Source organism: Balaenoptera physalus (assembly GCF_965194825.1).
Source record: "Balaenoptera physalus genome assembly, chromosome: 19".
NCBI classification, from domain to species: domain Eukaryota; kingdom Metazoa; phylum Chordata; class Mammalia; order Artiodactyla; family Balaenopteridae; genus Balaenoptera; species Balaenoptera physalus.
In genome coordinates this window covers 63,192,777-63,219,647 of record NC_138900.1, presented here as the reverse complement: position 1 = coordinate 63,219,647, position 26,871 = coordinate 63,192,777, and the positions used below count along the sequence as shown (strand labels likewise).

Here is a 26,871-nt window from a genome sequence, read left to right as displayed (position 1 = left end):
AGAACCATTTGTAAAGGATCAACAAGAGTTAACGTGGTAGCAAATACCAAGCAGGTGAATGCCCAGCTCGCGACTATCGCTCTGCTTTGAGAAGAGCCCCAAACACAGAGGCGGACCTGAAGTAATGATGTGCACTCTCCTCGCAACTTAACCCTGACCTCTGGCCACCTCCTAGGGGGAGACAACTGATCTAAGCTGGACCAAGTTTTGAAACTTGAACGGAGAGGCTGAAGCTGGTACCTTAATGGCAGTGTCCGTCTACTCCCGTTGCTGAGGCCTCCATGGACCTCGACCCACGGAGACCGCTGTTGCCATTAGGTCGCGGAGGTGGGGATGCGGGAGGGGTGTGTAGCTTCTTCAAGGCCTGGGCCCAGCCAGTGGGCGGCCGTGGCGAGGGCTCTGGAGCTCTGCGGGACACAGCCCCCAGCTCACCCGCCGGCCCCGGGGACAAGGCCGCGATGCGGAAGACCACTGCAAGGCTGCCTGTCGGCGGAGCGGGACCTCTAACGGCCACGCGAAGAGTCTCGCGCTAGGTCTCGCGATACGGACCGCGCAGCGGCTCCTCCCCTATTACACATCCATTTAATAAAATAGTATCAACACAGCAACATGCAATGCCCAACTGAGCATTTACTAGGCGCCAGGCGCTGTTCTAACAGCTTCCCGTATCTACTTTGTCAGCCTTCACATCAATGCTGTGGGGTCGATAATATTATTCCCATTTTACACGTGAGGGAACTGAGAGGATGCTGGATGCTATAGATCTTATAATTGTCTTAATTTTTTCTATTAGTAAATTACAAGCTGCAGATTTCTTAGTTTGAACTTCCGTCATTTTAAACCGACTTGTATATTAAAAAAAAAATCTTAAGTAGGATGTTTTATTTTTAAAAAATGTAGCACTGTGACTTTTTGCCAAGGAAAATGATATTGAATATTATTCCAGTGCAAAAACAAACCAAACCAAACCAACAACAACAAAACCCCTCAGGGCGATAAATGCCTTTGCCAAGGTCAACAGCTAGTGTGCAGCAAGGCTGGGATCTGAACTTGGTGCCAGGGCCCTGCCCAATCACACACGTCGTCAGCATCATGGGGGAGTTAAAAGCATAGACTTTGGAGTGAAAAAGACTTGGATTCTGGCTGTGTGACCTGGGGCGAGCTGGTCTCTGTGATTCTGTTTCCTCCTCTGTTAGGTGGGACAATCCCAGTGACCTCAGGGGTGGCTGTGAGGGCAAAGTGAGGCCTGACTCCAAGTGGCTGATGTGTGTGCCAGCGGCCACTGAGTCAGGCCCAGTGTGCTCTCTTTTGACGTGATCCACACCGTCCTCAGAATGTTTTGGAAATACATGACTCAGCGAGCCCTGGGGAAACAAGGTTTTGAAGCTAAAACAGTGATGGGGAACAGATGGAGAGAATGAATGAGGCTAACGGAGGTTTTCCCACACTCCCTTGATGCCTCAATTATCATTTCCATATTTCTTCAAAACAGAAGACATGTATTACTCATGAGAATGAACTGCTTTAAAAACACCAGCCTTTCATTTCGATAGTAATTTACACGTACACCTGGCAAAATGCTATCTTCTAAGACCCACCTGAAATGTCTCTTCTGGGTCCCCCTGTTTGAGTTCCCCAGTTAGAAGAATTAGTCACGCCTTCCTCTAAGTCCTTATAGATTAAAATGCCTTTAAGAGCATCATATGGGCCCTATAGGTCTGCCACCTTCACCAACTTCTCAATGTCAGGATGAGGTTAAAGTTGGCTATACTACTGCATGCTTACCGTGCCTGGCTTTGTGCTAACCATTCATAGTCAGACCACATTTATTTCTGTGGTTCGCAACACCCTGATGAAGTGGGTGTCATCGCTGTTATAAAGAAGAGACAACCAAGGCTCAGAGAGGCTTAGCAACTTGCCCAAAGCAGCACAGCTAAGAAGTAGCCGAGAGGGAATTAAACACAGGTGCGCCAGATTCCAGGCTCTGGATCTTAACCAGGATACTGTGTGTTTATGCCCAGGAACAGGTGTTGGCCATTCTGCATCCTCAGGGCTGAGCAGAGTGCCCGAACAGGTGGTCACCCAGTAGATGTTACTGCATCCTTTCTCTTTCAGTTGGAACAATCAAGGAAATGGAAAATGCAAAGAAAGGTGACATTTGTTTCCCATCTTATCAGGTAACAAGTTCACAGTTGATCCAGGAGTGATCTGTGGTGGTTCAACATATTTGAAATCATGAAAAATTTAAATGGATATTTAAATATCCATATTTTATTCCTTGATTAATCGACTCAGAGTTTAGATTATAAATAAAAACTGAATGAAATAATCTAGCTTTCCACATTGGCAAAGAATGCTCTTTCATTCTCCCGTCATTTTTTTGTTTTTTGGTTTTTTTTTTTTGGTCTTACGCTGCTACAGTTTTGCAGAACAATGAACATGTTTGCTTCTTGAATAAGGAAAAGTTATATTCAGTAGAAAGCTTACAGATGTTAATTGGAAGCTGTCCCCTAAGAACAATGCCCAGTATAGGCCTGTACCCATCACATTTCCAGTGAAAGCATGAACTTGAGTGGTTTTACAGGATAATATTCCACTATTTTATTTTCCTTAAAAAATAATCAGGGGCTTCCCTGGTGGCGCAGTGGTTGAGAATCTGCCTGCCAATGCAGGGGACACGGGTTCGAGCCCTGGTCTGGGAAGATCCCACATGCCGTGGAGCAGCTGGGCCCGTGAGCCACAATTACTGAGCCTGCGCGTCTGGAGCCTGTGCTCCGCAACAAGAGAGGCCGCGATAATGAGAGGCCCGCGCACCGCGATGAAGAGTGGCATCCACTTGCCACAACTAGAGAAAGCCCTCGCACAGAAACGAAGACCCAACACAGCCATAAATAAATAAATAAATTAAATAAAAAAAAATCAGGTCTCCATCGTTGTCCTATTTAATTGAATTTTTGCTGGGCCCTTTGTTTTCCGCTATTAGTTGATGTATTTTGTTTGGTGCCTCTTCCAATCGGAGACCTTAGGGAGGTCTGCCCGTGCCGCAGATCTCCTCGATGCCCATCTTCCTGCGTCTCCTCAGAATCACAGCCGCGGAGAGAGGAGGACGGGGTCATTCCATTTGCTGAGAATTCCCAGTGCCCAGTGCTGGGTTTCACCGTGCCCACGCCTCCAAACTAAGAGCTGCCTGGAAGCTGCTGCAAGTAGGTGTGATCCTCCCTAACCCTGGAGATTTTTACCCCAGAGGGGAAAAGAGCTCAACACCTATCAACCTACCTGCCCTTCCACCTCCTGGCCTATGAGCCCTTGTGTCAAATCAGCCCTTTGGACCGACTGGCCAGGCACTCTGTAAGTTTCTGCATTTTCAAAGGTGTCTTTTTAATAAACCTTTAGTGCAAAAATACTGGCGTGCAAGATATTTTCTGTGCTTCTGGGCCTGAAAAATGCATATGTCTTATTAAATTGGAATTTCCAGGCAATTTATCTGTAATGTGAACTTTGCTTGTTACAGGGGAAGAAAAATCAAATTAAAAACAAGACTCATTTCACTCTGTATGTAGCTTCACAGGAGCTGCTCGCGTGCTTGCCAAGGCTCGACCTCTTCCAGGTGTCAGCGTTGAAAGACACAGGGCAGGCTGATTAGTAGATCAGGGCAGCGGGGAGGCGGGAGGGGGGCACCTAACCACAGTCCGGGCCTGCTTCCCTCCTGGGAAGCGGGCTTACTGTCCGCAGGGCCCTGGCAGAGCAGGGAAGGAAGCTCCCAGGCCAGAGGCCTGGGCTTGGTATTGACCTGGAAGGACTTCCAAGCCAGGGGCCCAGCTCTCATGGCGGGGGGGGGAACCATCAGAAATATCCCGGGTGATGGCATGGATTGTAGGGAGGGTTGGTATTTTTAGACCAACATACGAGCCTAAGCGCAGCTCATTCTCAAAGCGGAGTCAGTAAGGATGGGAAAGATTATGAGAGCCTGGAAAATGAAAACAAGGAAAGGGGAAATACAGAGTGATTTTCTATTCCTACTGAAGGAAGCAAACAACCCTGTAAAACCACAGGGAAGAAAGGAAACAGTAGGTGTATACTCAGCTCCTCACTTAATTCCAGCCCAATGGGCCCCCTATGTTAGATGAAATATCTGCTTGGGTGATTCAAATCAACCACTTTATTTAAAAACAGAACTAGAAAGAATTCCCAGCAGAAGGAAATACAATGTTTTGAAATAGTTCATGTAGCTATGGCTCGAAGTACAAAGGAAAGGGCATATTTCAAATCTCCTGACAAAACATACACAAGAGACTGAGGGACCAGTGGATTCCAGAATCCTAGCTCAGTTACACAGCACAGGCCACCACAGCGTTTGTAGAAATCTGGGGGACAGTGTTCTCTCCTGCTCCTGGGGAACCAGAGCCAAAGAAATCAGTCTTGCTAACAGGAAGGACTTCTCAGGGACGGAGAGATGCCACAACCAGCAGACGTGGACAGGAAGAGCTGCCCAGATCCCTGCCATGACAGCAAGCAACGCACAACCACACCTAAGGAGCTCACGTTCCACCCTTCAGTGGACACAGGTAGGTTTGGTGTGAGTCCATTATCTCTGCTCTGTCATAGGAAGTAGGAGGTGAGATCACTAGGGATTATCTTTTGCTTGGACCACTCCAGTGCACCTGATTCTTGCTTCTATTCTACTTGCTACAGTCAGTTCTTCAAAGAGCAGCCAACTGAAAATTGACCATTTTCAGTGTATATCTCACATGATGTAAGTTCCTGCTCAGAATCCTCCAGTAACTTCCCTCTGGGCACAGAATAAAATCCAAACTCCCGACCATGTCTCCAAGGCTTTGCCTAACTCTCCACCCGCCTTTCATCTATTCATTTGACTGTGTCTCTGGTACCTAGAAGAGTGCCTGGAACACACTGAGTAGCTACTCAGTTGTTGGATGAATGAATGAATGAATGAACAAGCCTTCTTCCACATGCTTTGACTGACCCAGATCCTGGGTGACCCAGAATTCTAAAGGAATTTTGTCCCGAGGTGCCCCATGGACAGACCTCTCGAAGAGGCTACTAGACCATCTCTCTCTTGTTACGGCCAAACTCCCACCTACATGCTGCTTCAGATGTGCCTTCATTGGGCTCTGACCTCACCCATGCTGTCAACAAGGGGATTAGTTAAATTAGCCTGTGTGTCGGGGGTCCCGAAGACCCCCCCACCAGGTTCAGTAATTCACTAGGAGGACTTACAGCCCTCAGGACATGGTCACACTCCTGGCTAAGATTTGTCACAGGGAAAGGATGCAGAACAATATCAGCAAGGGGAACAGGCACATGGCGTAAAATCCAGAGAAATCAGGTAGCGTCCTCTCCCAGGGGAGTCACACAGGATGAGCTTACTTCCCCAGCAACGTGTTGTCTACCAGGGAAGCCCATTAGGGACTCAGGGCCCAGGTTTGTACTGGGGGCTGGCCTTGCAGGCACCCTCGTCCCGGCAGGGAGCAAAATGGCTGACTTTCAGAAGGAAAGCAGGTGTCCAGCACAACCATATTTTTTGGCACAAAGCCTGAATTCAGGCACAGGGAGCCCTCCCCCCAGGTAGGGTGCTGGGAACCCTCCAGAAATCCAACCTTCCAGGCATCAGCCAAGGGCCAGCCTTGCCAGCAGGCCTTTCTGGGGACAGCAGTTTCAGGCTCTTCTCTGCATGTTCCATGATCAGAACAAGGGGACTGATGGGTCAAAAGAAATTCTACTTCTTTTTAGAAATCATTTAATTCCTGGTTCTCCTAAAACCATGTTAATTCTCCTAAAATATATCCAAACCCTTGAGGAAGCCAGAAATCATGAGGGAACACGTTCTCTAGGTGAGGTGATGGCTGGCTTCCACCCTCTCACGTATACCCAATGACACGCAGATGAGGCCTTTTGTGTTTATTGCAGAAAACTCAGGCAACATAGATAAGCAAAAAGAAGAAAATTAAAAGCACCCTCATCTACCTCCAGAAATAAGCATTACTAAAATTTGGTCTAGAGGCTTCCAGACTATGTATAGATACACACATGAACACATGCATGCATGTGACCATGCTGTTCACTCCCTCATTGTGAATAACTATTTGCTGGGCGTCTCGTGTGCCAGGTGCCGAGTGTGGTGCTGGGTGGGCAGCAGTGGATTTCCTGTTTTGTTGGAACTTACACTCTGGCAGGCAGAGAGGATGTTAATTAGTAATTTACATTAGTTATTTAATTACACTGGTGATGACTGCGGCCAAGGCAGTTTCCCTCACATAATACATTATGTTTTTCTATTTTTCAGTATTTGCTTTCTGTTGTATCTAGAACTGGAAACATACATTCACTGATCACCGAGGAGGTGCCACACGCTGTGTGTACGTTATTACATATCATCGCCCCATCAGCCTGGAAGGTAGATACTATTACCCCATTCTACAGATGAGGAAACAAAGGCTCAGACTGGGCCACTAGCTTTGAAGTGGCAGAGCTGTGGTTCCAATACAGATTCTCTGTCTCCTGAACGTAGTCTGTATTTTTGTTTGCCTTGAGAGTAGACTGTGAGGGTTGGTAATTTTTCTATGCCATTAGCTCTCCAGATCTGGCTTGTATCAGGGTTACCAGGTTGCTGAGTATGATGGGGCCTTTCTGCTTTTACCAAGTTCCCCAGGTGGTTCTGGTTTACCAAAGCTTGAGATCTACCACTCAACCCACAATGATTAAACTCGGAAAGGAAACCCTAGGACTGTGTCCTGTGGGTGGGTTTTATTTAGGGGGTTAACTCAGGAACATGGCATTGGAATTTACACAAGAGTAACATTTTCTAAAAAAAAAAAAAAAAAAAATACCCAAACTATTAAGCTAATATAATACTCTTGTAAAATCCTATTTCTGTTTATAAAATTTCATACACCCTTGAGAAAGGTTTAATATAATACAGCACATGTGTGTGAATTTAATATCTTCATCACTAGAAAGTCTCAAATAATATTGTCTTAAACTGTTCTTTTATTGGAAGGTTCATATTGACAACTTCTAAGTCAAATTAGAGACTTAACCACTGGGACAAACTACTCAGTTATGATGCAGATATCAATGGTAACTGAGGTCTGAGAATCATTTGTTCTAAAAAATAGTCATTCTTAGTCACCACCTGCTCTCACTAGTGGGAGAGAAAGGGGCGGGGCCCCAGCCAGCGGGATACTGACCTTGCTTAAGATTATTGTGAATCTTCTGACCCTGCAGAAGACACTGCCGACCCCCGACCTGCTCCTCAGTGCGTGAGCCCTGTGTGCACGGAGCCTTCCCTGCCAAGCAGAGGGGAACTGACATTTCCCGGGCACCAGCTACTTGCCGGGATCATGCTTGTCATCTCCAAATACCGGCTCACCACCGGTGCCAGGCAAGGCAGGTCTGCTGCTCACCTCTCCCAGCAAAGGTCACACCTGCTCTCTTGTTTGAGGCCATTAATCCTTTGTTATAATTTGCTGCCAGTGTCCTTACAAAGGGGCTGATAGGACCTTTTGTGCCTGTGACATGGCTTTGGGACCGGGCTCTTTCTAGTTAGAGCTTCATCCCCATTCTGCAAACTTATTTCCGAAGATGATTTATGAAGTCTCCCACCCTGCCTTCGAAACCTATGTGAATGCAGCAGTTATTAAAAAAGGAAGCAAAGTCCCCACAGCCCTGATTATAAATGTCTTGTAAGGTGCCCTCAATATTGACTCAGGCCAAAATGATCACAAAGAAATACGGAGAAATCTAGCAAGACAGATTCAACGTGTTAAGTCACAAATTTAACAATGTCAGAAAATTTTGGAAACTGGGACCCTGATGCAGTAACTACATATGTGGCTCTTTTCAGTAACAGGCTGAGACTTCAGATTTCTGAAATCCAAGAACACATTTGTCAACTCTAGACAAGAACGTGAGTTGATATCTTCAGTGTTGGTGAAAATATTAAACAGATGCTTTAAAAATGCAACTACAAATTGTTTTTCATGATTAATGATCATTATCATGATCATTAATTTTGCTATTAATGATCAGGCCTGGCTCCTCCCCTGTGCACTGTCGTCAGGGTTACATTTCCCACACCTGTATATCCGGGCTGGGTGGCTTTTCCCAAGCGCTAGAAACTGCACTTGGAAGGGAACAGGATGACTTGGAATTTGGTACAGTTTGGTAAAATGTAAGCTTTCCTTCGTGTGAGGATATTCACCCGTCTGTTCACTTATTCGCTCATCCCACGAAGAGTCATCTGGCCTTCACCGTGTTCCTGGGTCCAAGAATGCAAACAAGAACAAGCCAGCGAGGATGGCCCATCATCTGAATATCCCACTGACCCTGTCATGAAGGAACTTCTGGCCACGTCTGTAATGGTCTCTAACATCCCTCCCCGCTTAACCCTGGTCGGCAGACTTATGAGTCAGCCTCTCAGAGACCAGAACCATCCAAATACATGCCAACCAGCACAGAGCACGATGTTCATCTCACAGAAGACGAGGGGTTCCAGGAAGAGGCTCAAAGCAATGCTGGACTAAGTAAACCCCAGACAATGAGGAAGCAGCAGAGAGAAACCAGTCACCAGACAGAAGAAGAGAAAGGAGAATGAGTTTATCAGGGCCTCAAAAAAGAATGTTTTGCAGCATGTATTTGCACATTCACGTTCTGGGTAAAGAGGCTAAAAATTTGAGTGAAAGGTACTTGCACGGCTGCTGGCAAATGTATAAGGACAGAAAAAGCATACTTTTTTAGCAGACAGGTGCTTAATAAAAATTTAAAAGATTATAGTAGGGTTAATTGATGAGAGCAAAGTAACTCAAAAACTTAACATGAGGTCCTTTAAAAAATTATCATAGAGCTCTTACGTGGGCTGATAATTTTATTATGATGTGACTTAAATACTTACATACAGACATAATTCTTGTGCAACTGTAAAACCAAAACAAATTTACAGAAACACGGAGCCAATGAAATTTAAATTAACATCATAAAAACAAGTGGTTTGCCCAGGATTAGGTGACGCCCTCTGGCAAGGGGATGAAACGCTGGCATGGCTTGGAAGGACACCTCTTCGTAAACGTGCCAGGCAAGCTGAGCGTGAAGTGTAGCGTGTGCTGTCATGCATGTTGTTGGAAAAACTGTGTCAAAGCAAAACAATCCTTGGTTCATCCATGTTCACTCCGAGAACAGCTTATGGCTGGGGTTAAAACAAACTAAGAAACAAATTGATTTTCATCATTTATTGTTCCAAAATAAGATCTCAGTCAAATCTTTTTTTGGTTTTGAGTTGGATTTTGGTCCCCACTTTAAATCAGTTCGTCTTCGGTGGTCCTTTTCTCTCCCCGTCTTCCCTAGATAAGGGCTGCTGGTGGTCCCTGCTCTTGAAGGATCACAAATTGGAGGACTTGAGCTGGATGAAGGCCGTGGAGGCAGGACTTTGGGGGTGCTGAGCCCCACACTGAGACGTGCCCTAGGAAATTACTCCAGGCCCACATGCCTCCACCTAGGACCACTGAGGCCAAAAAACATCCTCAGGAAGAAAACAACTCATGCTAAGCCTAACTCTAGAGAAGCGGCCATCTCTTCCTAGAAAATCTCAACGTTTATAAATAGTGAAAACTAAAGGCACCGCTCTCGACGCCAGCCTCCACTTTGCCCTCAAACAAGCCCCTTCCGTTTTTTGTGCGTTTCTAATACGATGACAGGATTCTGCTGTCTTATCAGGCTTCTTAAAAGGAGACTTTCACTTTCCTATCCCACCAGACCATGTTTAGGCTGTGCGATGGGGTCCAGTTCTCAGTGGCCACTCATGGGCCCATCCTTAACGTCCCCAGGGCACAGGGAAGGTCCACATTCCTCAGGTCTAATTATGTAAGCGTTGCAGTCAAGGTTCGCCCATAGCCCAGCCCTCACCCCCACCCAGGGCTGTGCAGCCCCGCCCCCAGGGATCACTGTCATGCCCCCAAGGAAGCAAAGGGGGCCCTGCTGGCCCTGGGCCAGCCTCTGTCCTGCAAGCCCATCTGCTGGGGTAGAGTCAGGCCAGGGTGGAAGGTGGGCCTGGGCCTAGGACCCTTGGATGGTGATTGGAGGCAGGGTTTTCAGTGTATAAGGGTCTTCCAGAAGGCCAACACTCAAGTGATGAGGGGGACGGAGCTCCCTAGACACTCACTTTGGGAGATTTGGGGTGACCAACTTGAGACAAAGCAGCCTCTCTTTCTCTGATTTCCAGGACAGAGGTTGGATTTCTTCCTCACCCTGCAGGCATGTAGCTCAGCATCCTGTGGCTTGTGAGGCCATCCCTCGTCCATGAGTGCCCAACTTTACTAACACTTATTAGAAGGCTGAAAAGCAAAATAAAATAAACTAGTTTCAGCATTTCAGAGTTTGGGACAGATAAAGCCCCCTGCAGCGTGTGGCCCAGGTTGGGGGCCTCTCTGCCCAGGGCTGTACAGCTTGCAGGTCAAGTTCAGCTTCTGTCCACTAAAGGCGATGGCGTGGTGGTGTCTGGGCCAGGTGCTGTTTCCCATGGTGGGTTGTCTTGAAGAAACGTGGGAGAGCAAACCGGGATGTCAGAAGACCAGCACAGGAAAGTTAGTCAAACCCCCTGCATTCGTTCTCAGTTTATTTTTATTGGGTGATTAACTGACAGGCCATGGCCGTTGCTCAGTCCCTGAGCCTTTGAGCTCAGCTCAGACCAAGCTGGGCAGAGGTATTGGCACTTTCGATAAGTCGATGAGTGAGGCTGCTGCAGGGACCACAGTGGGACAGATGGATGGCTGAGCCCGGCTTTACACCTTGAAGGTCGGTGAGCACAGCCTGGCCAGCTGCCACGGAGGAGGTTCTCATGGGCGTGTGCTTGGCTTGGCGGACAGGCCTCCTCCCTCCACTGGACTCCAGGTGGTGAGCGACTGCAGACACTGCTTCTTACGGAGGCTGGGCTGTGGGGAGAGCCACACGGTTCTTGGCAGGAGCCGAGAGGGTCTGGGCTGCATACGGAGAGACCTCTCCTGGAGCGCATTTCCACTGACCTTGGCATGGCCCATGGTCTAGCTGAGTTATCCCCCAAGCAGGTGATTCCGCTGGCTCCCCTGTGGGAAGGAGCTGGCAGGCATCTCCCACCATAGAGCCCTGGGCACTGATGTCCTACATTCACTCCATGCGTATTTTTGGAAGACATGTTAGAAGCCCAGAGCTCTGCTAGGGACTGGGGAGACTGCAGTGAACAAGGCAGGAAGCTCCCCGCCCCCTGATGCGGACCTTCGCCGAGGGCATTCATCGCCAGACACTGCACTTCGCACACGAGGTGGTGAGTGCACACGACGGGGAGCGGCTGTCTCCCTCTCTTCCCAAGCCCAGTGATTTGTCACACGTCTGGTCCGTCGCAGGTCTTAGTCAAGGACGGGTGAGCGCATGAGCAAAATGCCAGTGCATGAAAAGCAAACGGGAGGACAAGCTACGGAATTCTGAGGAGTCAATGTCCCAGCATTTGCAGGGCGTGTGAGGACGGCCGTGTGCCTGGTCCACGCGGTATGCGGTGGGTAAGTGGCCCCGGTGCGCTCAGGTGTGCGGAGCCACAGAGCCTTTGACAAGGGCGACAACGCATCCTGGGCCTCTGAGCCTCCCGCTGCCCGAGGACTCCAGCTGTTTCCTCATTCTTGCCTCCCCACCATCCACCCATCCTGCTCCCCAGACCTGAGGCCCCCAGCCCTCCACCCTCCCAGCCTTCGTTTTAGCTGCTGGTTTCTGCCGGGAATTCTGTCCCCAGCTCTCTGCTTGGCTGGCTCATTATCATTCTTCAGACCTCAGTTCAAATGTCACCTCCTTCCTACCCAGCACATCTAAGGGGCCTCTGCCATTGACTCCCCATCCCATCAGGCTGTTTGCTTTCCCACTGGCATGTGCTGTACCCTGCAGTCAGCCTGCTAATGTGGTTATGTATTGATTTACTTGTTCACTGCCCGTCTCCCCACTGGAATGTAAGTTCTACAAGAGGACAAAGGCTTGTTCACAGCTGTCCTCAGGGCCTAGTTAGGGCCCAGCTCGTGGTGCAAGTTTAGCAAGTGTTTGCTGAATAAATAAATAAGCCAGTATGGTTGCATGGAGGCAGAATATAAGAAGAGTAGTCAGCCCGTCCAAAACATTTACTTTGAGCCTTGTTGTTTTATATCAAAAGTAGTATTTACAATGGACATTTCTCAACGGTCCACTGCAGCATTTAAAATCTCCCAGGACCCTCTGGGATGGTCCACACGAGAGACTTTTACTCATTTTACATGTTTCCTGTCTGAACTCTAGAAAAGGAAAACTTACGCTTTCTGGATGAATCAACCTCTTCTAAACTGACTTCCCAGAAGACTCAAAAAGAACCCAGGTAATTCTTTGCACTTGTCTTGATTGCTTGGTTGTTTAAAAAGAACATCGCATATGCTTTTTGTGTCTTGAACTTTTCATCTAATTGTGATTAAAAGAACACCTCAGTTTAGCCAAGAAGGAAGAGTTGTCTCCAACATCGCCAGTTCCTAAAACAACACTCCTAAGAGGAAATAAGTGAAAATCCCTTAAAACTCTATATATTCCTTGATCTAGAAATTCCTTTGCTAATAATTTAGCCTAAGGAAATAGTAAGGGAGCAACTTCTAAAATTTGGGAATGCTGGGTTAATAAAATCAAAGCTTCCCCTCCTTTGCAGGGCTTCTCAGAGCCTTGAAAATGTAGATTCACACTGTGAATATCCGAGAAAGGGCCTCAGAACACAGCACTACTCAAACTTATTTGGCAGAGTTATTTAGCTACAAGAATGTTTCTTCCGTCACTGTTCATTATAGAAAAATTAAAGAAATATCAGGTAACTGTCTATCAAAAGTGATTAGTTACCCAGATAATGAAACACCATGCAGATATTAAAAGACATGACAGGACTTCCCTGGTGGTGCAGTGGTTGAGAAGCCACCTGCCAATGCAGGGGACATGGGTTCGAGCCCTGGTCTGGGAAGATCCCACATGCCACAGAGTAACTAAGCCCGTGCGCCACAGCTACTGAACCTGTGCTCTAGAGCCCGTGAGCCACAACTACTGAGCCCGCGTGCCACAACTACTGACGCCTGCGTGCCTAGAGCCCGTGCTTCACAACGAGAAGCCACTGCAATGAGAAGCAGCCCTAGCAAACTGATACAATACTATATAAATATTAGGTTGAATCATAAAGCTGTCATTTTATTGGTCAAAACCCATCAAATATCAGCAGTTTCATATGGCCCAATCTAATCATAAGTGTATATACAATAAAAATGACATGTCATAATTGTGCGTTTTCTGCTACTGGACAAGAGTTCTTTGAGGTCCAGGAGACATGTCTTATTTATCTTTGCTTTCTCTTCTCCCCAGGCATCCACTGGCATTTGGTAAACATTGGTGACTGATGAGTAAATTACCAAGATGAGCATTCTGAATTCCCGTTCCAATAGAAGCCTTAATACGGCTCATATCAAGGCTAGTTCTCTCATTAAAAAGAATTACCGTGCACTTATCGGCAGGAGCTACTGAACTGTTTGCCAAGACCTTTTCTTCTCACTTCATAGGAACACAAATTAAATGTGTCTTTACCACACACACACACACACACACACACACACTCACACGCAGCCCAGTGTCATCCAACCCTTCTTGAGTCACACCACTCACACACACAGGCTTGTGGCATCAGAGGGCAAGAGCGGGCATCTTTTCCCCAGGCTCCTGGGTGGGCACAAAGGACTTGAAGGCCAAGGTCAAGGATGGGCTGGGAGGCAGAGAGTGAGTGGTATGTGGTTCCAGCACCCCCCCAGTGTTCTGATCCCTCTCTTCACGCACCATTTCCACTCCTGCCTGTCCAGACCACAGCCCAGGGCATCTGAGCGTATGATGCTGGGCTCTTACTCCTGGGAGGAGCTGGGGTTCTGGGTATAGTTACATTTCTAAAAGCTTCTGCTATGCAAGAGAAAAAGAAAAGCGCCTTCCCTTCAAATGTATAAGTCAAAATTGACACAAAATAAACTAAACCCTTGAATCGCAAAAAAATGGCCAAATTAGCAGATGCAGGAAAAGGCTGCCATCTCCTGAAACCATGTGGTTTACTCTCTGGCTCTCCCAGTGTGGACCTTTGAGCCAAGCTGTCGGCTGGTCCCTTCAAGAGATCTGTCATTCCCAAACCTGGCCAGTCCTTGGGCCTCATGTCCCTAACACATGGTCTCTTGGAAAGCTATTCCAAGCCTTCTTCAACCTTTGAACGTAATTTTGTCTTTCAGGGCCTCTACTGTCAATTTACTAACATTCTTGGCTTTTAAATCTCCTACATTGACATTTTATTGTGCAAAACTGAATATATTTCCTTCTCAAGATGGCAAGGTTGGAAGTTGCTTCCTTGAGCACCACTAAGATGGTGGTCCATGGGGGAGATGGGTAGGTTTGCGATATAGCAAGTAGAAGAGAATGGTAGCGTCTAGGCGATGGGTGAATGAGTGCTCGCTATAAAATTCTTTCAACATTTTGTGCGTTTGAAACTTTCATAAAGTTGAGGGAAAAAAAGGATGAATGTCTTTTTTTGGGACAGTAAGCACGTTCTGTTCCCACATTCATGTCTTTCTACAAAGAGACCATGAACCTTAAGGAGGTCACACACTGTATGACTGCATTCATCTGAAATCTCCAGGCTAGGCAAATCCATAGAGACCGAAAATAGATTAGTAGTAGATTAGTAGAAAGATTAGTGGTTGTCTGTGGCAGAGGAGAGGCAGAATGGAAGTGATGGCTAAAGAGAATAGATTTTTTCTGGGGTAATGAAAATGTTCTAAAATTGATAGTTGTGATGGTTGTGCAACTCTGTGAATATACTAAAAACCATTGAAATGTACATTTTAAATGGGTAGATTGTGGGGTTCTCAATAAAGCTGTTATTTATTTATTTATTTTTGGCTGCGTTGGGTCTTCGTTGCTGTGCGTGGGCTTTCTCTAGTTGAGGTGAGCGGGGGCTACTCTTCACTGCGGTGCACGGGCTTCTCATTGCGGTGGCTTCTCTTGTTGTAGGGCAAGGGCTCTAGGCACGTGGGCTTCAGTAGTTGTGACATGTGGGCTCAGCAGTTGTGGCTCGTGGGCTCTAGAGCGCAGGCTCAGTAGTTGTGGCACACCGGCTTAGTTGCTCCGCGGCATGTGGGATCTTCCCAGACCAGGGATCGAACCCGTGTCCCCTGCATTGGCAGGCAGATTCTTAACCACTGCATCACCAGGGAAGCCCCAAAGCTGTTAGATATAAGAAAAATACCTTCAAGGAAGTGAGCTCTCCATGGTTTCCAAGGTGATTAAAGCACAGCAGCAAAACAAGACAAAAACCAAACACCCTTCGCATGATGCTCTTCAGAATATTCTACTAATGAACTGCAGAAAGCCAAAAAATGACAGGGGTATTTTGATTTTCTTTCATTTTTGCCTGCTTGACATATGCTGGGTCAAACGAAGAACTCTCTGAGTCTCATCTACGGGATCTTTCTTCTTACTTGTAATGACTGCAGGAGAATGGGCCATGGTCACTAGTTGCCTGGTGAATGAATGAATGACAAATGAATGAGGGAGCTAGCACCCTGCTCTCCCCTTGGCCGTTCCTATCAATTCACGTCACTGTCTTTGAATGAATGTTTCACTTATTCTTAATCATGAAGGTTACAGCTGTTTCTTCATGGTATCAAGGATTCTTGTTTCTCCCAAACCCAAGCAGGAGTCCTCGTCTTGTCACCAATTTGGGCTGGTGACATTACTGCCACTCTTGAGCCTTGGTTTCCCATCTATAGAACAAAGGGCAGGTTCATCGATGGTCTGTAAGGTTCTTTCTAATGCTAGTAAATTATGACAGTCCTTACCCAAACAATAGTTATTCATGGCTGAGTAAAAAGTTATAAAATTATTCCTGGTGGGTAGATTCAAACTGAAGTCCTGGGAGTTTCTTCTACATGATGAGTGACATTTTACAATATAGTGTAAATGCAGAGAGTGGAAAGTCAGTCATTAAAGGCGAGAAAAATAAACAGCTGGCAAAGAATGCCGGTATAAATTACTCACTCTGACTTCAGGGGGATAATTTTTTTAAAGTAAGATCATGAAAAGTAGATTTATGTCCCCAGATCCAATGCAAATGCAGGATTTGTACAATAACCATTTATCAGGTCCCAAAGAGCTGATTTATGGCCCAGTGGCCCTACTTTGTATTCTGATGGGCTCAGAAAGTTAACTGACAACACAGAAAAAAATATCCTCCGACTCACTGCAGATGATGGGTTATAAATGAGCACAACTTGATTTTCTGCTCTGGAAAAGTAGTGTTTTGAAACTCTCATTAGAAATTAGTCGTTAAAGCTGTGCCCAAACTTGACTGTTTGGCCCATTGCTTTATTGCTGGTTTAGTCATTTAATTTCCTGACAGCGTTGGGCAGGGAAACTACTGCCTTTGCTTTGGAACATTCTAGGTCGACTTCTTTGTCTAGATTTAACACCAAGTCAGCCAGACTGTGCCCAGGACACATTACACTGCTGGCCTCTGCAGAGGTTTCGCGCCCACGTACGACAAGCTGGGTGGCACAGAACTGGTATCCAGCGCGTGGGATGATGGGAAAGCCATCCAGGTACCCTTAGCCCCCACCTGCTCTGCGGGAGACACTGCGCTGGCCTGGAGCAAGTGGGCACAGAGGGATGACCGGGCTTCTGACACTCCTCCCCCAATATCAGTGGAGAGACTGAAGTAGTGTTTACCGGACTGGGTGCCCTATGGTTCTGGCCCTAGAATCACCTGTGGAATTAAAGACACAGATTCCCAGGTCCTGACACAGAACTTCTTGAGCTGGTATGTCCGAGGGAGGGCTTAAGCCTCTGTGATTTTAACACCTCCATCGGTTTTTGATGCTGGTCCAGGGCTGGGCATTTGGGATTCGCTGGGGCCTGGGGCTCTGCCATTCCTTTAAGCAGCTGGAAGGTTGAGGTATAGAGTCCAGTGCATTTGATCTAAGGGGGATCAACAAGCAGGTCAGGAACCTTCTCTCCGGCTGGGGGATGGCCACAAAGCTTCCTTTTCACCCTCCATGTCCAGTTAATCACCAAATCATTTTGATTCTACTTTCTTCATGCTTCTCAGATTGGTTGCACGTCTTTGAATTCTCTTCCTTGCTGCTCTGGTCCTGGCTGCCATCATCTCTTAAGCGGCCTCGCGGCCTCTTCCCTCTTCCCCTAACATCTGTCTTGTGCCTGAATGAGCTTTTTCTAAAATTCAGATCATAACATCCCTCTGAGTTCAGTCCTTCAGGTGTCCCGACTGCCTACAGATCTGGGCTTAAACCCCACAGCGGGCCACACAAGACCCTTTCCTGTCGTGCTCACTCGTTGAGTGAGCAGCTCTAGCCTCTGTGCCTTTGCCTACGTTTCCTGGGCCTGCACACCCTTTCCCTGGCCTGCCTTCAAGTCTCAGCTTGGCTGTCTCTTCCTTCCTTGACTCTTACAGGTAGACACAGATATGCCTTCCTCTCTGCCCTTGTCATACTGTCCTGTTTTGCCCTTGAAGGTCATTTTCATCACAGCTTTTATATTTATAATTATAAAGTGTTTGTTTATACAGCTACCCTTTCTTCTAGACTAGGTGAGCCTGGATAGTACAGGCCATGTATGTTTTGATGTCTATATATACTCAGGATCTGTGAATCCTGGGGTTGGATGATCCTGAAACTGGTAGGAAGGCTGGGGAGACACACAGGGGTTCACCCAAAGGCCATACCAGGGGAGCTACTCCTAGCCAGGTCTCCTCTTGGGGTTTCCCTGGTTTCAACACAGCTCTTGTTCAACCAGCAGCCTGTATCTCTGCTGACCTCTCTCCATCAATAATATTATTCCTTTGGGGAGGCCGATACTCAGGTTGGTGGGGAATGGTGAGGAAAGTGTAGAGGTCTCCAGGAGAGCTTCCCAGGACCCCTTCAGGAGGACTTAGGAGATGGGCTCCAATATAATTTCAGGAGGCCTGAACTGGAAAGAAATCTCCCATGGCCAATTTGAGCTTGTTCAAGTTCATCCACCCATGTATTCATACATCTATCCATGTATCCATCCATATATACATTCACACACCCATCCATCCATGTATCCATCCATTTATCCACTCACATATCCATCTCTGCATCCGGGCATCCAAGCATCCATCCATGTATCTATCCATTCATGTATCCATCCAGCCATCCATCCATCCATTATTTCAGTATTCATCGGATGGCTACTGTGTGTTAGGAACTCTTATGTATTACTACATCTATGACAGAACTATTATGCTCTAGAAAGAGCAAGATTATTAACAGTATGTAAACAGACAATATAATAATTTCAGAGAGTGACACATGCTCTGGAAGCCATCACATTGGGCAATGGCACAGGGAGCGACTAGTAACAGGTGGGCAGAGTTAGGGAGGGCTTATTTAGAAAGCAGTGACCAAGGAACGCCTCTCAGAGGAGATGACAGATGAGACTTAAATGAAAAGGAGATAGTCAAGTAGAGATACAGTGGGGAGAACATTCCAGGCAGAGGAAACCATGGTGAGCTTATGAATCAGGGAGGAGCCTCCAACTGGGAAGCAGTTTGGGGATAGTGGCTAGAACAGAGGCCAGCAGATAGACCCGAGTTCAAATCCCCACTCAGTCATTAACACCTGTGGGTCACCGGGAGTGGTACCAACCTTTCTGAGCTTTTTCTCTCCCGTGTGTAAAATGGAGACACTAAAACCTTACTCATAAGGTGGCTGTGAAGATTACATCACATGTGGACCGTGGTCCTTGGCATGGGGTAGCTTCTCAAACTCACATATTTCAAAATCCTTTTGCCAAGTGAAAGTCACCATACTTATTGCATCAGAATCCTGAGACAGGGGAAAAGATTGATCACCTAGGTTCTGGAAACCAGTTTCAGACTGACACTTCTATCTGACTTTGGTTTCCTTCCATATTTTAAAAATACTCTGTGTACTCCCTTTATTATGCATGTCACCCAGCTCTAGTTACTGTGAAACTAGAAGGTCACAGCTTGGCTCCAGGCTCAAAAATATGGCACCTGTCAGGCGCATGATTTAAGAACTTGGCCTTCCTCAGTGGAACCACAGCGTAGTAAAATCCAGTCAACGATTCAATCCATTGCTGCTGAGTAAAAGCTGGGAGAAATCTTAAGCTGCTATATTAACACTAAACCTTTTATTAGTAAATGTTTTTAGTAAGATGACATTGAACCCCCTACTTCCCTCCTCCAGTCTCCAAACAGCTCAGCTTTGGAAGGAGGGCCAGAGACTCCGGACAGGAAGCAGTGACTGTGCTGGACGAAAAAAACCCCCAAACCCCCAAAGAAAACCAAGATAAAAACAAAGCACCTTACAAGGGTGTGGGCCAACAGGACACACAAACCCAATCTGCTCAGGCCTGCTATTTTAGGCTTCCCTCTTTTGATTACATTCACATCTGGCTCTTACTTTCCTTTTAGATTGCCAGAGGTGCACTGGTCAAGGTTCAACATCTGGTTTTCTGGAGGAAAAAGAAAGCCCAGATTAGTAGCATTTGCCCATTTCTGTGGTGTAAATACTTCCACCGTGACTGACTTCGAGTCTCTCATGATGCCATAGAGTGCGGAATTGGACGGAGATGGTAACAACTGGCTCTTGCGAGCTGCTCTGAACTGGCTCTGGGCCAAGACTCCATGTCATCGCCCTAACGTCATGACCACCTCCTCTGGTTGGGTACACCGTCAGGCATGCACACATGACAGCGCATATAATCGTAACCATCACTGTTTGAGGCAGGGATCGTTAGTACCGGTTCAAGGATAAGGGGCCTGAGCTCAGAGGGACTGTGCGGCCCGCACAGGCTCACACCATGAGAAGGTGGCACTCTGCCCCTGCCCCCATTTCAAGCCCTCCTGTTTCTTCCCTGGATTAGTACCTTGCTTCCCAACAGGCTTCATGACTGCAGTGTCCCTGGGGTCCTCCCTCAGGGCTCTTTTGTGTATATAACCATCTACCCCAGTTCAGAACTGAGTCCAGTTTACTTAGCTTGCCCTAGAATGCAGCCTATACTTCCTCATACAATCCCTTTACTCTGGCAAAATGGATTTCCCCACTGTCCCCAGATGTGCCTAAAATCACTGACCACCCTCTCCCATCAGCTTTTCCCTACCCTGCTTATCCAGGATGGTCCCATGCAAATCCTGGCCCCTCCTACCAGCCCTGCTGGACCACCTTAGTCCCTGGGGCTCTCTTCCTGAGTGTCTACAGCATTTATGCCTGGACTACTCGCTTGGGCCTCAGCACCAGTGGCTTTTTTTTTTTTACATAAATTTATTTATTCAATTTATTTATTTTTGGCTGTGTTTGGGTCTCCACTGCTGCATGCGTGGGCTTTCTCTAGTTGCGGCGAGCGGGGGCTACTCTTTGTTGCGGTGCGCGGGCTTCTCACTGCGGTGGCTTCTCTTGTTGCGGAGCACGGGCTCTAGGCACGCGGGCTTCAGTAGTTGTGGCTCGTGGGCTCTAGAGCGCAGGCTCAGTGTTGTGACGCACGGGCTTAGTTGCTCCACGGCATGTGGGAACTTCCCAGACCAGGGCTCAAATCTGTGTCCCCTGCATTGGCAGGTGGATTCTTAACCACCGCGCCACCAGGGAAGAATGCATCAGTGGCTTTTGTAAAAACTCTGTTTGATTTCTTACTGCTTCCAGGAGACCACAAGCTACTGGAAGGTAGAGACAGTGTGGTCTGCATAATTATAGAAGAGCCACAGACTCTTGCTCAGACAGGTGTTTAAGAACAGTGCCCAGAGCAGAATGTACGTGACTTGTCCACTGTAGAGCAAGTGTAAGGAAGGATTCCGCTACACTGGGGTCTCAGACCCCACAGTAGCCTTACGAGAACAAACTCAACCTATTAAAATATATTTTAAAGCAGCAAATCTCATTCTCTCCTCCCTTTAAACTATATTTACTTGTTACAAAGAGCAAGAGAAGGCAATGTCTCCATGGCTGAGTGTGCAAAAGACACGAGTTCTTCTGTGCTCTGGGTATGGGATACAAGATATATCATAACTCAGTTCTCCGATCCATAGAGTTTTGGAGGATAGATGGGGCTGTCAACCCTAAATGAAGCTGGTCTGGATGGCTGCAGGCTGTGACCTTCAGGTGACTTTGGTCGAGCCTTCAAGGAGCGTGGTCACCCAACCCTAGCAGCGGTTGGCTGTGCCTGCATCTCTGGCTGCATCTAACAACCACTCCAGCCAGAAAAAGAGTGTGGGATTCTGATGCTATGGAAACATGGTACTACTGATGATGCTGGAGGTGCAGACGTGGAAACTCCCAGGCTTGGGGAGGCTCAAGCCTCACTGCCGAGACCACCCACCCCTAGGAACACCCTGCTGGAGCCCTACCCGTTCTGGACACAGTTATGGGCCACTCCCCGGAGGCTGTGTCAGGGAAAACATTCTGCAAGGATCCTGCTCCTTAGGGGGGGCCCCGTGGGACTTACCTTCCAGAACGGACCACCCCTGGGTTTGGTTTGCATGGAGTCCACACCTGGCTCTTGTGAGCCGAGTCAGGGTGCAGAAGTTAGTGAGGGCAAAGCTTGACAAATTCTGGAATCAAAATCACTGTCATATGTGCCTGATCAATGGAATGCCACATGACCATTTGCCTCTCACTACTAATTTGCCTTAAAAAGGGGCAGAGACCAGAAGAGATGGAGGAGTTAGTTTTAAGAGACACTGACAGTGCCCTGGCACTCATACCCCTTTAGTGCACATCAGGCTGGTGCCACCTGCCAGCACCTCCATTTCTGTGTCTGAGACCTTGCTCTGGCAGCCAGAGCCCTTTGCCCACCTGTGCAATGGGCTGGAGTGCTGGGGAATCAGCCCCACTCAGAGCGCCCCTCCCCCACAACTGATGGGAACTGACGTATAAATACCCCAGCTCCATCGCTTCGGGTCAACTAAGCCTCCACGGGCTCCTGGGGTTCCCCGAGCAGGACTGGCCCCCTTTGCCCACAGCGGTAGCTGGCTGGACAATGCAAAGTGCACTGGTGCATTCCCTTCCCTGTCTCACTTTCCACTCCCTTGCTGGTATTTTATGAGATCACCTCCCAAATAGACAATTTGCACCCAATCCCTGTCTCAGTGTCTGCTTCTGGGACAACCAAAACTGAGACAGTTGTGTCAACAGAATTCCTATCGGGCAGTGGTTAATTCTTCCGGAAGCCAGTGCCTAGACCAGCATGAAATGACTTCATCCAGGATAGTGGTGAGGTAATTACAATGAGCTCTCCTTAGTGTTTCAACAATAGAAGAGGAAACAGAGCAGAGGAAGTCCTGAATGGGTTTCCATGGACGAAAATCCAGAGAAAGGTGTCTGGCACACCTGCAGGCTGAGGTTTTAACAAGCTGCCTCTCGGGATCACAGAGAGATAACAGGCTTTGCATGCAGGGGCGATGGTTAATTGACCTACTTTTTCCCAAACTAACTCTTTCAACCCTCACTGAAGCCCTGCAGGCAGGTATTTCATTACCACTGAGAGATAATCAGACACTGAGACACTGGGGTTTAAAGGTCCTCATCAATCCCCACCAGACGTGAATGAGTTCACAGATGGGGAGACCCAGCCCTGGCTCACTCATGCACACAGTAGGTGCTCACTTAATAAGATTTCCTGCTTCTTCCTGCTGTTCTGATGTACCCCCTCAGAACAACAGCCTGGCCCATTTCTTAGGTGTTTGACTCTGTTTCATGCCATAGAAGAAAGATAAAACTGGGACTCTTGTATCTGGTATTAGTGAAGTAGGCAATTCAGACCAATCCTCCCACTAAGCAAGCTATAAGATGTTGGAAAATATATATAAAAAGAGGAAATGGGAAAGAAGTCAGGATGGGTTAGAAGACTGTAGGATTGCAATCAGTACAGGCCTCTATTTTCTCACACCCTTAATGGCTATGACCTCATTTTGAGGGGAGTCTTAGAAAGTTTTGCAGGTAATTTCGTCAATCTGAAAGTTGAGCCCTTTCCAAAGAGTTTTTGATTTTGGAAAGAAGGAGCAAGACTAGATTATACCTAATCAAGTAAACAATCATTACAGAGGCCAACAGGGGAGAAAGAAGTGGAGATGAGTGGTTCCAAGAGTTGGTGGGGGGTAGGAGGAATGAATGGGCAGAGCACAGAGGGATTGTAGGGAGTGAAACTACGCAGGATGATACTATCATGGTGGACACGTATCCTTGTAGACGGGTCCAAACCCACAGAATGTACCACACCAACAGTGAACCCTAATGGAGACTATGGGTTTTGCGTGAAGAGGTATGTTCGTCAGTTGTAACACATAGTCCCCTCTGGTGGGGTGCTGGTAATGGGGAGGCCGTGCATGCGTGGGGTTAGGGGTGTATGGGAAACCTCTGTACCTCCCCCTTTGCTGTGAATCTAAAACTGTTCTAAAAAGTCGTCTATTTAAAACAGTGGGCAAGTCTAGGTTTCCCCAGCTTTATGGAAATAAAATTAACTCAGCAAAATGGAAGATGGTATCGAGAATACAATATTAAAGGTAAATTGTATACACAGGTGAAAGATTTCTGACAGAACACTCATCAAACACGGAGGGAATATAAGCATAGACTGGGAAAGTGGGAGGGAATGGACATATTCCTCCCCACTCCCCACATGCCAGTTCTTCTCCCTTCATTTTGGTAAAAATACTCTGATTGCTACCACCCCATCCCCAGTAAAGTCTGTCATCAAAGTCAACCGTCCCCTGGCTATGGGTGGGCCCTGACCCAAACCAGGCCATCAGAATCACTCTCAAGTCTGACTCCAGGCCTCGGCAGACAGCTGGGGCTGAGCCCAACGCTCTGATGCTGCTGCCCCTGGTCTCCCCCGACTCTGGGTCCCACCTGCTGTGACACCTGCTTGTTGATTTCGTGAACACCTACACAGCCTTCTGATGCATTTTGTTTCTTTTGCATACACTTCACAGAGTTAATTTCTGTTGCTTGCATCCAACTTCAACAGATAAAAAGCCCACTTCAGACACAGGACACTATCTGGAAACGCGTTTTACTAATACTGCTGCTGCTAAAAAGAGGTGCCGGGGCCTGGTAGTTAGGACCCCCAGGCTGCGGGGACGAAATCCCCCTCCCTCTCCACGGCCTGCAGGAATGCCTGAAAATGCTGAAACAAACCACTGCCCGCAGGAAATCCTGGCACTGCCTGCCGGGACAAGGTCAGCAAAGATAAAGTGGATGGGTTCTTGGAACTGAAGAAGAGCTGTGAAGGAAGCATTATCTAATCCAGATCAAGGAAAAAAGACCGTTAATCTCTGATGAGAAAACAGACTTTGCGTTAGCTGTAAGTAACACTGCACCAAGTGGAGGAATAGCCCAAGTGATTATTACACAGAATTTAATATTTATGCCAGCATGAACTGACAGCAATGAAGCTCCATTTCATACCTTTTGTGGAATGAGGTGGGGGCATTTATGAACAAAGGCATGCATGCATGAATGAAGAAATACGCTAAATGTAGCAATAAAACTCCCACTCTCGAACCTAGCTGCTGCTTTTTCCAGCCCTAGCCAGAAGGCCCTTGCTCAGCAAATAACAATTACCTGAGATTACAAATGATGTACAGAAACAGATGGGCATACGGAACACACTCATGCTTCTCCTTTCTCTTAAAAACACGAGAGAAATGGGAAAAGGTAGTCGGCAAAAACTGTAATTAAGAACTAAAGACACAGGATTAATCTCCAAAATTTACAAGAAGCTCATGCAGCTCAATATCAAAAAAACAAACAACCCAATCCAAAAATGGGGAGAAGACCTAAATAGACATTTCTCCAAAGAAGATATATAGATTGCCAACAAACACATGAAAGAATGCTCAACATCATTAATCATTAGAGAAATGCAAATCAAAACTACAATGAGAGGGCTTCCCTGGTGGCGCAGTGGTTGAGAATCTGCCTGCCAATGCAGGGGACACGGGTTCGAGCCCTGGTCTGGGAAGATCCCACATGCCGCGGAGCAACTAAGCCCGTGCACCACAACTACTGAGCCTGCGCGTCTGGAGCCTGTGCTCCGCAACAAGAGAGGCCGCGATAGTGAGAGGCCCGCGCACCGCAATGAAGAGTGGCCCCCACTTGCCGCGACTAGAGAAAACCCTCGCACAGAAATGAAGACCCAGCACAGCCATAAATAAATAAATAAAATAAAATAAAATTAAAAAAACTACAATGAGATATCATCTCACACCGGTCAGAATGGGCATCATCAAAAAATCTACAAACAATAAATGCTGGAGAGGGTGTGGAGAAAAGGGAACCCTCTTGCACTGTTGGTGGGAATGTAAATTGATACAGCCACTATGGAGAACAGTATGGAGGTTCCTTAAAAAACTAAAAATAGAACTACCATACGACCCAGCAATCCCACTACTGGGCACATACCCCGAGAAAACCGTAATTCAAACAGAGTCATGTACCACAATGTTCATTACAGCTCTATTTATAATAGCCAGGACATGAAAGCAACCTAAGTGTCCATCGACAGATGAATGGATAAAGAAGATGTGACACATATATACAATAGAATATTACTCAGCCATAAAAAGAAACGAAATTGAGTTATTTGTAGTGAGGTGGATGGACCTAGAGTCTGTCATACAGAGTGAAGTAAGTCAGAAAGAGAAAAACAAATACCGTATGCTAACACATATATATGGAATCTAAAAAAAAAAAAGAAAATGGTCATGAAGAACCTAGGGGCAAGACAGGAATAAAGACACAGACCTACTAGAGAATGGACTTAAGGACGTGGTGGGGGGAAGGGTAAGATGGGACAAAGTGAGAGAGTGGCATGGACTTATATATACTACCAAATGTAAAACAGATAGCTAGTGGGAAGCAGCCGCATAGCACAGGGAGATCAGCTCAGTGCTTTGTGACCACCTAGAGGGGTAGGATAGGGAGGGTGGGAGGGAGAGAGACGCAAGAGGGAAGAGATATGGGGATATATGTAATGTATAGCTGATTCACTTTGTTATAAAGCAGAAACTAACACACCATTGTAAAGCAATTATACTCCAATAAAGACGTTAAAAAAAAAAAGAATTAAAGACACATTCTCATTGAAGATGAAAATAGATGCATATCATCAGAACCCCTCCTTATGGGAGACTAAGGAGGCATTTCCCAGTTTTGTCTTCTCTAAAAAAGCTACTAAATGTAAACAAACCAAAAAAATCCACAGACTCCAGGATGTCAACACTCTGCCTGTTTAAGTCATGAATACTGAACAGTTCCTGAGTCTATTTTGTGACACTAATTTGCGTTACAGTCTCTATAAACAATGTTTTAAAACTGTATCTCCTACTGATGGTTGAGAGTCTTTATCAATAGGTAAGAAAGCTCAGCTGTAGTGACGCAAACAGCCTCACATGTTTAGTTACCGGATATTTGCAGAGCACCTTGGTTGTATGGAACTGGGAGATAGCTCCCCTGCCAGAGCCACCAAGTACCCCATGAAAACACACCTGAGATCGTTGGGTAGCCGGCTCAGGCAGATGGTCAGTTTGGACCTATGCTTCACACTGTGTGCGTGTTTTAATGCCAGCTGCATATTACTTAGAGTGTAAAATTTACATCTATTAAGTATTTCCGTCAATGATAAAAGAAATCTTTTTAAGGACAAGGATATTAATGGCACTTGAGGCAAGTCATTAAAGCAACATGATCCTCTCGACATTTCCAGAAACCATAGTCAGGGCCCAAAGCGCCATCTACTATCATATGACTTGCATGGACATGATTG

The 26,871-nt window shown here is 46.8% G+C and overlaps 1 protein-coding gene and 1 long non-coding RNA gene across 3 annotated transcripts in view; one reads left to right on the top strand and one right to left on the bottom strand.

Moving 5' to 3' along the window:
* The window catches only part of CDH13 (cadherin 13), a 1,030,526-nt gene that overhangs the window by 37,848 nt on the left and 965,807 nt on the right, over positions 1–26,871 (bottom strand). The gene's annotated exons all lie outside the window — the stretch shown is intronic.
* LOC309649341 lies at positions 13–20,353 on the top strand. 2 transcript variants are annotated; one of them, XR_014257036.1, is made up of 3 exons: positions 13–11,543; positions 12,301–12,376; positions 16,515–20,353. It is a non-coding gene; the product is annotated as an uncharacterized lncRNA (long non-coding RNA). The 2 variants fall into 2 exon arrangements; XR_014257037.1 differs by having other exon boundaries at positions 12,301–16,870; positions 19,529–20,353.